At 45.6% G+C, this 10,929-nt stretch overlaps 1 long non-coding RNA gene across 1 annotated transcript; it reads left to right on the forward strand.

Moving 5' to 3' along the window:
* Window positions 1–6,740: 6,740 nt before the first annotated feature.
* On the forward strand, window positions 6,741–10,113 carry LOC308633926. The gene is made up of 3 exons (XR_014018908.1): window positions 6,741–6,856; window positions 7,321–7,443; window positions 10,071–10,113. It is a non-coding gene; the product is annotated as an uncharacterized lncRNA (long non-coding RNA).
* Window positions 10,114–10,929: the final 816 nt, after the last annotated feature.

Below are 10,929 nucleotides of genomic sequence, written 5' to 3' on the forward strand. Positions count from 1 at the left end.
ACAGTATTTCTTACTGAGGCTTTGGATGCTCATTATCATGGTATGTCAATCTATTTTGTGTGGCTTGAGTGTCTGAGGACACAAATGCCCCCTCAAGATGGTGCAGGGAGGGCCCAGTGCCTGGAGTCTCACTGGGGCCTGAGGGTAAGGGCTCTTGAAAATGCAGCAAGAAGCTCTCAGGAGCCTCTAGGGTGAGAGATGCAAAAATTATGATGGATCACACTACCCAGAATCCTGGATAACTGTAGAATCATCACTGCAGTTACCAGAGCCTTCTGCAGGGAGGGCAGCATGGTCAAATGACAGACTGTGCTACCCATAATTCTTGGGGACCTGCAACTTGCAGAGACCTCTGCAGAGAGGGCTGTACTGACAAAAAATCAAACTATGCTGCCAATTACTTTTGGGTGCCTGCTCTGCCCAGGAGCCTCTGGGGGTGAGAATTGTAAGGGCAGAATACCAGACTTCAATGCTCAGAACTTCTGGGGATGCCTACATACTCTGTAACCCTGTAAGTCCCAGAGGATTTGGTGGTGATGGTTTTGTTGGTAGAGCTCACTTCCTAGAATCTCCAGGGTCCCAGGGAAAGCATGGGGTCTTCAGCTCCTGTGATCCTCAGCAGGACTGTGCAGGGCAAACACTAGACTGCATTACCCAGAACCCACAGGGACTGCAGCTTCTAGAATCCTCTGTGGTGAGTGGGCAAACCACTGAAGTGCATTACCCACAATCCTAAGGGGGAACTTTAGTTTCAGAATTTTCTGCAGTGAGTAGGAAAAACACAGGACTAAATTACCCACAAATCTCAGTGCCAGTAGCTCTCAGGATCCTCTGTTGTGAGGACTGTTGGGCTGAGAGCTTAACTACAGTATCCAGAATCCTTGGTGGGATGTGTTGCCCAATAGTATGCAGCCTGCAACTCCCTGAGGCCTCCCAAGTGAGAGCTGTGCATTATGCATGTCAGACTACACTACCTACAATTCCTGGGGACACACTGGTGAATGTGCTGCCTATAATTCCAGGAGGCTTCCACAGTGAGGTCTTCAGTACCAAGACAAGCATGTGGCCTTCAGTTCTCATGGCCCTTGCAGTAGGGGCATGTAGGCAAAACACTGGACTACCTTATCCAGAATCCTCAGCGGGGATCACAGTTCCCAGGATCTGCAATAGTGAGGACTGCAGGGTAGGGAGCTGAACTACACTACCTAGAATTCTTGGAGGTGCCCTGTGTCCATGTGGCCTGGAACTCTCAGAGGCTTCCATAGTGAGGGCTATGGAGGTAGAGCGCAATACTATACTACCCAGAATCCCTGGGGGCCTGCAGTTCCCAGACACCTACCTTTTGAGTACTGTAGGGGCAAACTTTGTATTGCACTACACAGACTCCTCAGGGGTGTCTAGGTAGGCTTGTGCTACACAGATCCCAGAGCCGTGATGGGGGTGAAGTCCACTTAGGTAGGATGGATTGCACTACCCAGAATAATCATGGCCCACAGCTCTCAGAGACCTCTGCGGTCAGAGCTGACTGAGTAGAACTGACTACAATACTCAGAATTCCTGGAGGCTCCGAGCTCTAAGTAGTCACTGTACAGTTGAACATAGCACCAGGCTATAATACCCAGGATCCTTGGGGGATTGCAGCTCCCAGAATCCACTGTAGTAATGCTGCATGGGCAGAACACCAGACTACACTGTCTAGAATCCCTAGGGATGCCTGAGTGACTGTGTAGCCTGCAATTTCTAGAGACCTCTGCAATGGGGGCTGCATTGTAGAAGACTGGATTACACTACCCAGAATCCTGGGTGGGGGTATGAGGTTGAATGTGCTACTTGAAGCCCCCATAGACCTCAGAAGTGAGGGCTGAGTGGGCAGAATGCCAGGCTACATTGTTCAGAATCACTAGGGGTGCCTGAGTAGCCTGCAGCTGGCCTCTGAAGCTGGCCTCTGCAGCTGGCCTGCAATGTGGAATACAAGACTGCACTACCCAGAATCCTGATGGTATGAGGGTGAATGTGCTACTTGCAACCCCTAGGCTTCTGGGGTGAGGGCTGCACGGGTAGAACACCAGAGTCCACTGCCAGGGTTCTCCAGGGTGTCTGGGCCAGCACATGGCACACAGCTTCCATGGTCCCGAAGGGCAAAGACTGTGTGAGCAGAGCACCAGACTACACTGTCCAGAAACCCTGAGAACCCTGAATCTGTGTAGCCTGAAGCTCCCAGAGGCATCCATGGTGAGAGCTGGGCAGACAAGACAGACTGAATGATCTAGAATGCTCATAGGCTACTGGGAATTTGGTCTGAGCTCAGGTTCTTCTACCCTCCTACAGTGGTCACCCTGGGCTGGGAATTAACAAATTTTCTTAAAACCCCTGATTCTGAGTTGGAGCAGTCCCTGCCTAAGTCACTCTGTCTCAAAGACTACACGTCCCAGAAGCCTCTGAGGTGGTCTGTTTCTGGCCTCTGCCCTTGGGCTGAGGGTCTAGACTCCCTGTAGCTGCCTACCTTTGTGCCTCTGCCTGCCTGTCTCAGGCTGCTGCAGCACTTGGCCTGGTGGAGTGCAGCGAGGGGGGTCTCCTGGACTCCATTTCTCCTCTTCTGAGATTCCACTCCTCAGGTGCCACAGCCAGACCTAATTAGAGCAGTGGGAACATATTTTATTCATTAACTGCTGAGGGTGGAAGAAGGTGCTGACATTCACCAGGGAGCCAGGAGAGGCCCCGCCTCTGAGCTGGGAGGAGCTCCTGCACAGCGCATGGCCAAAGGGGTGTGGTCAATAAGGGGCAGGGCCTTGCCGCCATCTTTAATGCTGCCTCCTTGAGAGTAAGGAGCTGACTTCCCCCTCAGGACCCACCTGGGAGAGCACCAGTCCTCAGAGTGTTGGGTCACTCCACAGGGAGTGGCAGAGCTCCCTTCTCAGAGCAGATTGAGAGAGACACCCAGGTTGTGGACTGTCGCGAGCAGCTCCCGAAGCTGGAGCGGGCCTTGGTCTCGGAGGTCAACCGCAGGCGGGTCCCCGGCGACACGAACACACCACACCGACTCACGGAGATGTCTTTCCAATGCTTCGTTTATTCTCACAGCAGTCCTCACACAGCAGCAGCGGAGCAGAGACCGGACGGACCAATCAGGCGGCTGGTGTCAGTGCCTGACCTGAGAGGTGCTGCCTGTCCTCCGTGCCTTATATTTATACTAAGCCTAACTTGTTTACATCTTATTGGGGTTTTTCCCTTACATCATTTGTTTTTCACTACCTTATCCATACTTAACACACTTCGCACTCATCACTATCTTATCTATACCTAACACACTGCACACTTGTAGCACAACATCAAAACATGTTTACCTAAAGTTAATATTATCTATACCTAACATGCTGCACACTTGTAGCACAACATCAAAACATGTTTACCTAAAGTTAATATTCACTCCATACAATACCTAATACTTATTTAACTACTATTCACTCCATACATGGACTCTCGTGGGTCATGCCTCCAGGGGCTCACGGAGCTCCCTTCTCCTCAGAGCAGCCTCAGTGTTGATTCGTGGCTTAGGGATTTTCGTGAGTCGTGTCTCTAGGGATGCCTGGGGTTCCCTTCTCCTCAGCAGCCTGAGAGAGACACTTGGTGTGGGGACCCTCGTGGGCCATGTCTCTAGGGGTGCCTGGGGTTCCCTTTAACTCAGAGTGGTCTGAGGGAGACGCCTGGTGCGGGCACCCTCTTGGGTCATGTCTGTAGGGATGCCCGGGGTTCTGTTCTCCTCAGAGCAGCCTGAGGTAGGTGCCTGGTGTGGGGACCATTTTGGGTCACATTCTAGGGACACTGGGGGGCTCCCTCATCCTTACAGCAGCCTGAGGGAGATGCCAGGCCTGGGGAGCCTCGTGGGTCATGTCTCTAATTAGGCTGGGGGTTCCCTTCTCCTCAGAGCGGCCTGGGGCAGACGCCAGGGTTGCTGTGTGCAGCGGAAGGGGGCGTGGCCAACCAGGGGCGGGGCCTCAGCGCCATCTTTAAGGCCGCCTCCTTGAGAGTGAGGGGCTGGCTTCCCCCTCAGGACCAATCCAGGAGAGCCCCAGTCCTTGGAGTGTTGGGTCACTCCACAGGGAGGGCCAGAGCTCCCTTCTCAGAGCGGATTGAGTTCCCAGGTTGGGGACTCTCATGGGTCATGCCTCCAGGGACTCACGGAACTCCCTTCTCTTCAGAGCAGTCTCGGTGGACTCTTGGCTTAGGTACTTCTGTGAGTCGTGTCTCTAGGGATGCCTGGGGTTCCATTCTCCTCAGAGCAGCCTGAAGGAGACGCCTGGTTTGGGGACCCTCGTGGGTCACATTCTAGGGACACTGCGGGACAACCTCATCCTTACTGCAGCCTGAGGGATATGCCAGGCCTGGGGAGCCTCGTGGGTCAAGTCTCTAAGTAGCCCTGGGTTCCCATCTCCTCAGAGCTGCCTGGGGCGGTTGCCAGGGTTGCTGTGCTTGGCCAAAGGAGGCATAGTCAATCAGGGGTGGGGCCTCGCCGCCATCTTTAATGCCGCCTTTTTAAAAGTGAGGAGACTGCTTCCCCCTCAGGACCAACCCGGGAGAGCCCCATTCCTGGGAGTGTTGGGTCACTCCACATGGAGGGACAGAGCTCCATTCTCAGAGCAGATTGAGAGAGACCCAGGTTGGGGACTCTCGTGGGTCATGCCTCCAGGGGCTCACGGAGCTCCCTTCTCCTCAGAGCAGCCTCAGCAAGGACTCTTGGCTTAGGGACTTTTGTGAGTCATGTCTTAGGGATGCCTGGGGCTTCCTTCTCCTCACATTGGCCTGAGGCAGATGCCAGATGTGGGGAGCCTTGTGGGTCGCAACTCTATGTAGGCCCTGGGTTTTCTTCTCCTCAGAGTGGCCTGAGGGAGATGCCTGGTGTGTGGACCCTCTGGTTTATGTCTCTTTGGATGCCTGGGGTTCCCTTCTCCTCTGAGTAGCCTGGGGGAGTTGCCTGGCTTGGGGCCCTCATGGGTTATATTTTTAGAGAAGCCTGGCGTTTTCTGCTCAGAGCAGCCTGAGGAGATGTATAGCATGGGGACCCTCATGGTCATGTCTCTAGGGACACCTGTGATTCCATTTTCCTCAGAGCAGCCTCAGAGAGATGGCTCAGAAGCTTCTTGCAGCTCTGACAGCCGGTGAGGAGATGGTGGGAAGCATGAGGAGCAAACCCTGTCCTGGACCTGAGAGCTGAGGGCAGCCTTGGCTGTCAGCCCCACTCTGTCCTTCACAATTTCATCCTGGCTCCCTGTGCAGCAGTGACCCTTCCTTAGGCTGTCACCCTCATCATCTTAACATAGTGACCCAGGGTGGTTTCTAGGGAACCTGGCAGGGAGGAAGGAGGAATGTACAGCTTAAGGGAAGGGGACCCCAGTCCACTTCCTTGTTTTCCTTAGTGTTTAAATGGTTTGCTTTTTCTTGCAGTGTTAAAATAGTAGAAAAAAATATTGAAAAGTACATATGTTAACAACCCACTATGTTATTTTTTAAAAAAATTTAATTTTTATTTTTGAGTACTGAGGATTGAACTTAGTACTTATCTTTTTATTTTTTTTGTTGTTGTTGTTGTTGCATGTGACCACTGAGCCATATCTCCAGCCCTATTTTGTATTATAGAGACAAGGGTTTTACTGAGGTGCTTCATGCCTTGCTTTTGCTGAGGCTGGTTTTGAAGTTGAGATCCTTCTGCCTCAGCCTTTTGAGCTGCTTAAGTTTAAATATATTACTTCTAACCAAGCCAGAATTTATTAAAAATACATCTCATGTTTTTTGTGGAATCAAACTCATGAACCACATTCTTTTTCTTTAATCTCTGCTTAGTTTTTTTTTTCAATTTTTTTTAGTTGTAGAAGGGCACAATATATTTATTTTATTTATTTCTTTTTATGTGGTGGTGAGGATCAAAACCAGTGCCTCACACATCTAGGCAAGCGCTCTACCACTGAGCTACCACAGCCACACGTTTTTCTTTTGGTGGAGAGTTTAATTAGCAAGAAGCCACCCCTCCAGGACCCTCTTGCTAAGGCCTTCCCCTCCAGACCCTGCCTCTCCTCTAGACCCCACCTATATTCTATGGCCCTGCTTGTCCTCCTGATCCACCCTTCCCCCTCCTTCCTACCCTGCCTCTCCTCTAGGTCCTACTCATGTTCCAGGGCCTGTCCCTTCCTCAGGTCCCACCCCTCTGTGAAGCCCTGCCCCCTTGTGACTCATTCTCCCCCTCCTTCAGACCCTGTCTCTCCTCCAGATCTTTCCCTTCTTCCTGTCCTGCCCCTCCTCCAGACCTCACCCCTCCTCTTTTAAATTTTTTTTTTGTTGCACATGGACACAATGCCTTTATTTTGTTTATTTATTTGTATGTGGTGCTTAGGTTTGAACCCAGTGCCTCACACATGCTAGGCAAGTGCTCTACCACTGAGCCATAACCCCAGCCCAACCCTCCTCTTTAAGACCCTGCCTCTTCTCCAGACCCCACTTATCTTCCAGCCCCCCCTCCTGACCTTCCATCCCCCTCCTCCAGACTCTGCCCCTGTTAGTCTAGGATGAGCAGCTCCCTGGCTGCTGTGCTAATTGGCAATATATTCATAATGGTGCACAAATAACGTCCATTGTATAAACACTGACATCCTGCATTGGATGAATTATCTTGACTGTATCAGAATTTTATATACCATAAAATAACTTTAGAAAAGTCACCTTTCTCTCTTTATTTTCTCTATAGATCATGAACATTTGAAATAAAATCAGAATTTGTTAAAGGGCAGATGACAGCCAGCCTTGAGCCCTGATGATCCCAGGATCCCATCCAGTGGGAGAACTCTAAGTATCAGTCCAAGCTTTTGTATGCTAATTGATTCATTATTTTTTTCTTATTTTAGAGTTATTTTGCTATGTAATTCCCCATGGCCTTCAGTTCTGTGTAATAGGTTTTTCCTATTCAATTTTTAATTAATATTCTTTCAATTTTCTACAGAATTTTTAAAATATTTTTTAGTTGTCAGTGGATCTTTTTATTTTATTTATTTATTTTGTTTATTTATATGTGGTGCTGAGGATTGAACCCAGGGCCTAACACATTCCAGGCAAATGCTCTGCCTTTGTGCCGCAACTCTAGTCCTGTATAGGATTTTTAATTCTGTGAACTTCTATTTTTTTATTCATTTTCTATTTGATTACACCAATAAGGAATATTTTAAAAATTTAGTTTACTTTGTTTTTGATTGAGACAATTGTTTTGTTTGAGAGAATTGTCTTGTTTGGAAATGCTCATAATCAAATGATTTTAATTAATTTCCATTTATTAAGACATGTTTGAGACTGGGTGTGCAGCTCAGTGGCAGAGCACTTGCCTGGCATGTGAGAGGCCATGGAGTCCATCCCAGCACCACACACTCAGAAGATGTCTTTGACAGGACTCAAGCATGAGAGGTATAGTTTCAAAAGATCATGTATCGGGGCTGGGGTTGTGACTCAGCAGTAGGGCACTCGACTAGCACGTGCGAGGCCATGGGTTTGATCCTTGGCACCACATAAAAATAAGTAAATAAAACAAAGGTATTGTGTTGAACTACAACTAAAAGTAAAGAAAAAATTTTAAAAAAGATCATGCATTTACACATATACACATATACCAAAGTGCCTCTTCCAAATTCATATGAAATTATTCTAAGAAAATTTCAAATCAGTTTTAAAAGAGAAGAGGGATGATGATATTTTTAATGTTAACCATTGATATTTCATGATTTTTAAAACCACTATAGATGAAATCTCCTGAGATGCAAATCATTACAAAATGTAAGAGACAAGTCAGTAGCTGCTTTTTTGTAATTCAGATACATTTACTCAAAATAAGCTTTTAAAAAACATATTTTCTTCTTTTCAAATTTAGAAAGCATTTTCATATGTCCTATTAAAGTTTTATATTCATCAGAAAGTTCTCTTATTCCTTGCATACAAAGGGATGGGCCTTCTAATGAGCATGATACTTTATATTGTCAGGAATTCTTGTGGGAGAACTCTTTAAGTGTTTTGCCTCTGTTCAAAGTATCATTTAAAATGTATCAATTTGCTTTTGATTTCAGAAATTTGTCTTTTTTTTGAAATTATGTATTTATTAGTATATAGGGTTATTCATGTAGGAAATGCCATGATTACATTTTATCCTAATGTTGGTGCCCCTATGTGCTTATAAGGTGGCTTTCAGAATGCAGTTTAGTATCTCTCTCATATTTGTTGGATTCATTAGAAAAGTACATGCACTTTTGATCATATTTAAATGGTTGCATTTGAATTATTAGAAGCAGAAATCAGACATGTTAGTATTGTGAGCTGAACAAAGTGCAGGTTTACTTTCATCATTTTGAGGAGGCTGACATAATGGCTTCTGCCTTGTTCTGTACCTGCCATAGTTGTCAGATGTCTCACCTGGAGAATTTTTTTTTTTTTGGCACTGGGGATTAAACCCAGGTCCTTGCTTGTGCTATGCAAGCCCTGAACTACATATGTCCCCAGTCTTTGTTACAATTTCATTTTGAGACAGGGTCTAGCTGAATTGCTAATGTCAGCCTCAAATTTGTGATCCTTCTGCTTTACCCTCCCAAATAGCCAAGATGACAGGCATGAGTCAAAGTGCCTGGCTTGTCCTGGAGTATTTTGATATCAGTATCATATGTTTCCAATGTGTTAATAATTTCCTAAGCTAGATTATGTTCATTTTTCTTATCAACAGTCAATAAAGCCTTTTTGTTGTTTTTTGATGGTATGCTTAATGTGAATATGATTTATGATGTGACACCACTGTTTATGGTGATCTAGCTATGCAATTCACTGTAAGGAGAGTATTTTGATTCTGAGAGTCTCAAGTGTTTTAGGTCCAACATGTTTCCTTAAGAGGAGTGATTATTCATTTTCTATTTGATTATAAAAAGAAGACACAAATTCTTTTTTTTTTTTTTGTGGTTCTGGGGGTTGGTCCTAGGGCTTCCTGCATGCTAGGAAATCTTTCTACATCCCCAGCCCCATAGATCCTTTAGTTGTCATTAGCTTCATGATGAGCTAGTGACAATAAAATTACTTAGAAGTTCAACTAGATTTAGACTCATACAAGAGTGTGGGCATCCATAGCTCCTTGTGATTTCTAAAAGGTAGAGTGTTTTCTCACAGCACAGCAGCATCTAATATAATTTCTGGACCAAGCTGACACCTCTGCTTCTCTTGGCTCACCACTTCCTGCAGAGTTCTTGGAGGAGATGACTATTTCTTTGACTATTTGTCCCAGTCACAAATATTTGATTATATTGCTGCTAAAAAGGTATGCATAGAAATAAAATAGAGACAAGGATTCTTTGGGATAAATGATTCAGACACAGTGAGTCAATTTGCATTAGGACTTTTTTTTTTATATAAAGTCAGTCTTTCAGGAAACTTAAACCAGGAGTTGAAATAGAATCTCTAAAATGTCATTTTTTTTCTCCTCTATTGATCAAGTTTTAAGAAGGCAAACCTAGAACCTAGTGACAGCATAAAAATATAAGGAGTTTACTTATGTTATTACTTCAACATGAAATATGTAAAAGAAGTGCATACTTTGAATTTTATATTAATTTGAACTATTTGATTTTTGTGTTATGAATGTTCATAATAAAATACAGAACTAGCTAAGAGTGTCAGTTACCAGTAATTAACTGTATGAATAATTAAACAAGTAAGTGTTTATTTAGAGGCAGGTTCTCACAGAGTTACTTAAGGCCCCACTAAGTTGCTGAGGCTGGCTTTGAACTCGAAATCCTCCTGCCTCAGCCTCCCAGGATGCTGAGATTACAGGCATGTGCCAGCATGCCAGGATTAGTTTTATCTTTATACAGAGATTGAAAAGAAAGTGTAGAGATTTCCCAGGTAGCCTCAATCTGGTTTCTTCCCTTGTTATGACTTAGGTGAGCTGTCTCTAAAGTGTTAACATCTTAGACCATTTGTCATGAAGAAAAAATAATGGTATGTTAACATTAACTGAAGTCACATATCCTTTGGATTCTCAGCTCTGTGTCTTCCTATTCTAGGATCCCATCTAGGAGCCAACATGACATCCAGTCATCATGTCTCCATAGACTTCTCTTGGGGTGACAGTTTCTATGACCTTGAGAGCATTGAGGATGACTTGTCAGGTATTTTTATAATTTTTTTTTGGAATTTTCCTTTTTTTATATGTTAAACTGGGGCTGTGGGTCTGGGGGAGGCAGGTAACAGAGGTGAAGAGCTGCTCTGTCATCTCTTGTCCTTATTGTCATATTAGTATTGACTGTGCTCACCTGGCTGAGGCAGTGCCTTTCAGATTTCCTTGTGTTTCTCATATTTAGCCTGGGGCTATTGGACTGGGGGAAGCTAGTCACTGAGATGAAAAGCAGCTCTATCATCTCCTGCCCTCAAGGTGAAATGGTAGTATTTTTTTTTTAGAGAGAGTGAGAGAGAGAGAGAGAGAGAGAGAGAGAGAGAGAGAGAGAGATAGAGAGAGAATTTTTTAATCTTTATTTTTTAGTTTTCGGCGGGCACAACATCTCTGTTTGTATGTGGTGCTGAGAATCGAACCTGGGCCGCACGCATGCCAGGCGAGCGCGCTACCACTTGAGCCACATCCCCAGCCCCTGAAATGGTAGTATTGATTGTGCTCACCTGCTTGAGGAAGGGACTTTCAGGTTTCTTACTATGAAGTTACTCTTTTTTTGCATGTCCACATTGTCTGTTCTTCTGGAGGAAGTTGTAATGCAGAGCCCATGCTTAGGGATCAGAGAGTTAGCTCTACCTCCTTGATGACTGTGTCTCTCTCAATTATATGGAATTCTTCTGCACAAGAGGTTTCTACTCAGCCTCATTTGTTTGTGTATTCAGGCATTTATATATATCAGTCATCTGGATAGTTTG

This window comes from Spermophilus citellus, assembly GCF_964194105.1.
Source record: "Spermophilus citellus genome assembly, chromosome: 15".
In the NCBI taxonomy this organism is placed as follows: Eukaryota; Metazoa; Chordata; class Mammalia; order Rodentia; family Sciuridae; genus Spermophilus; species Spermophilus citellus.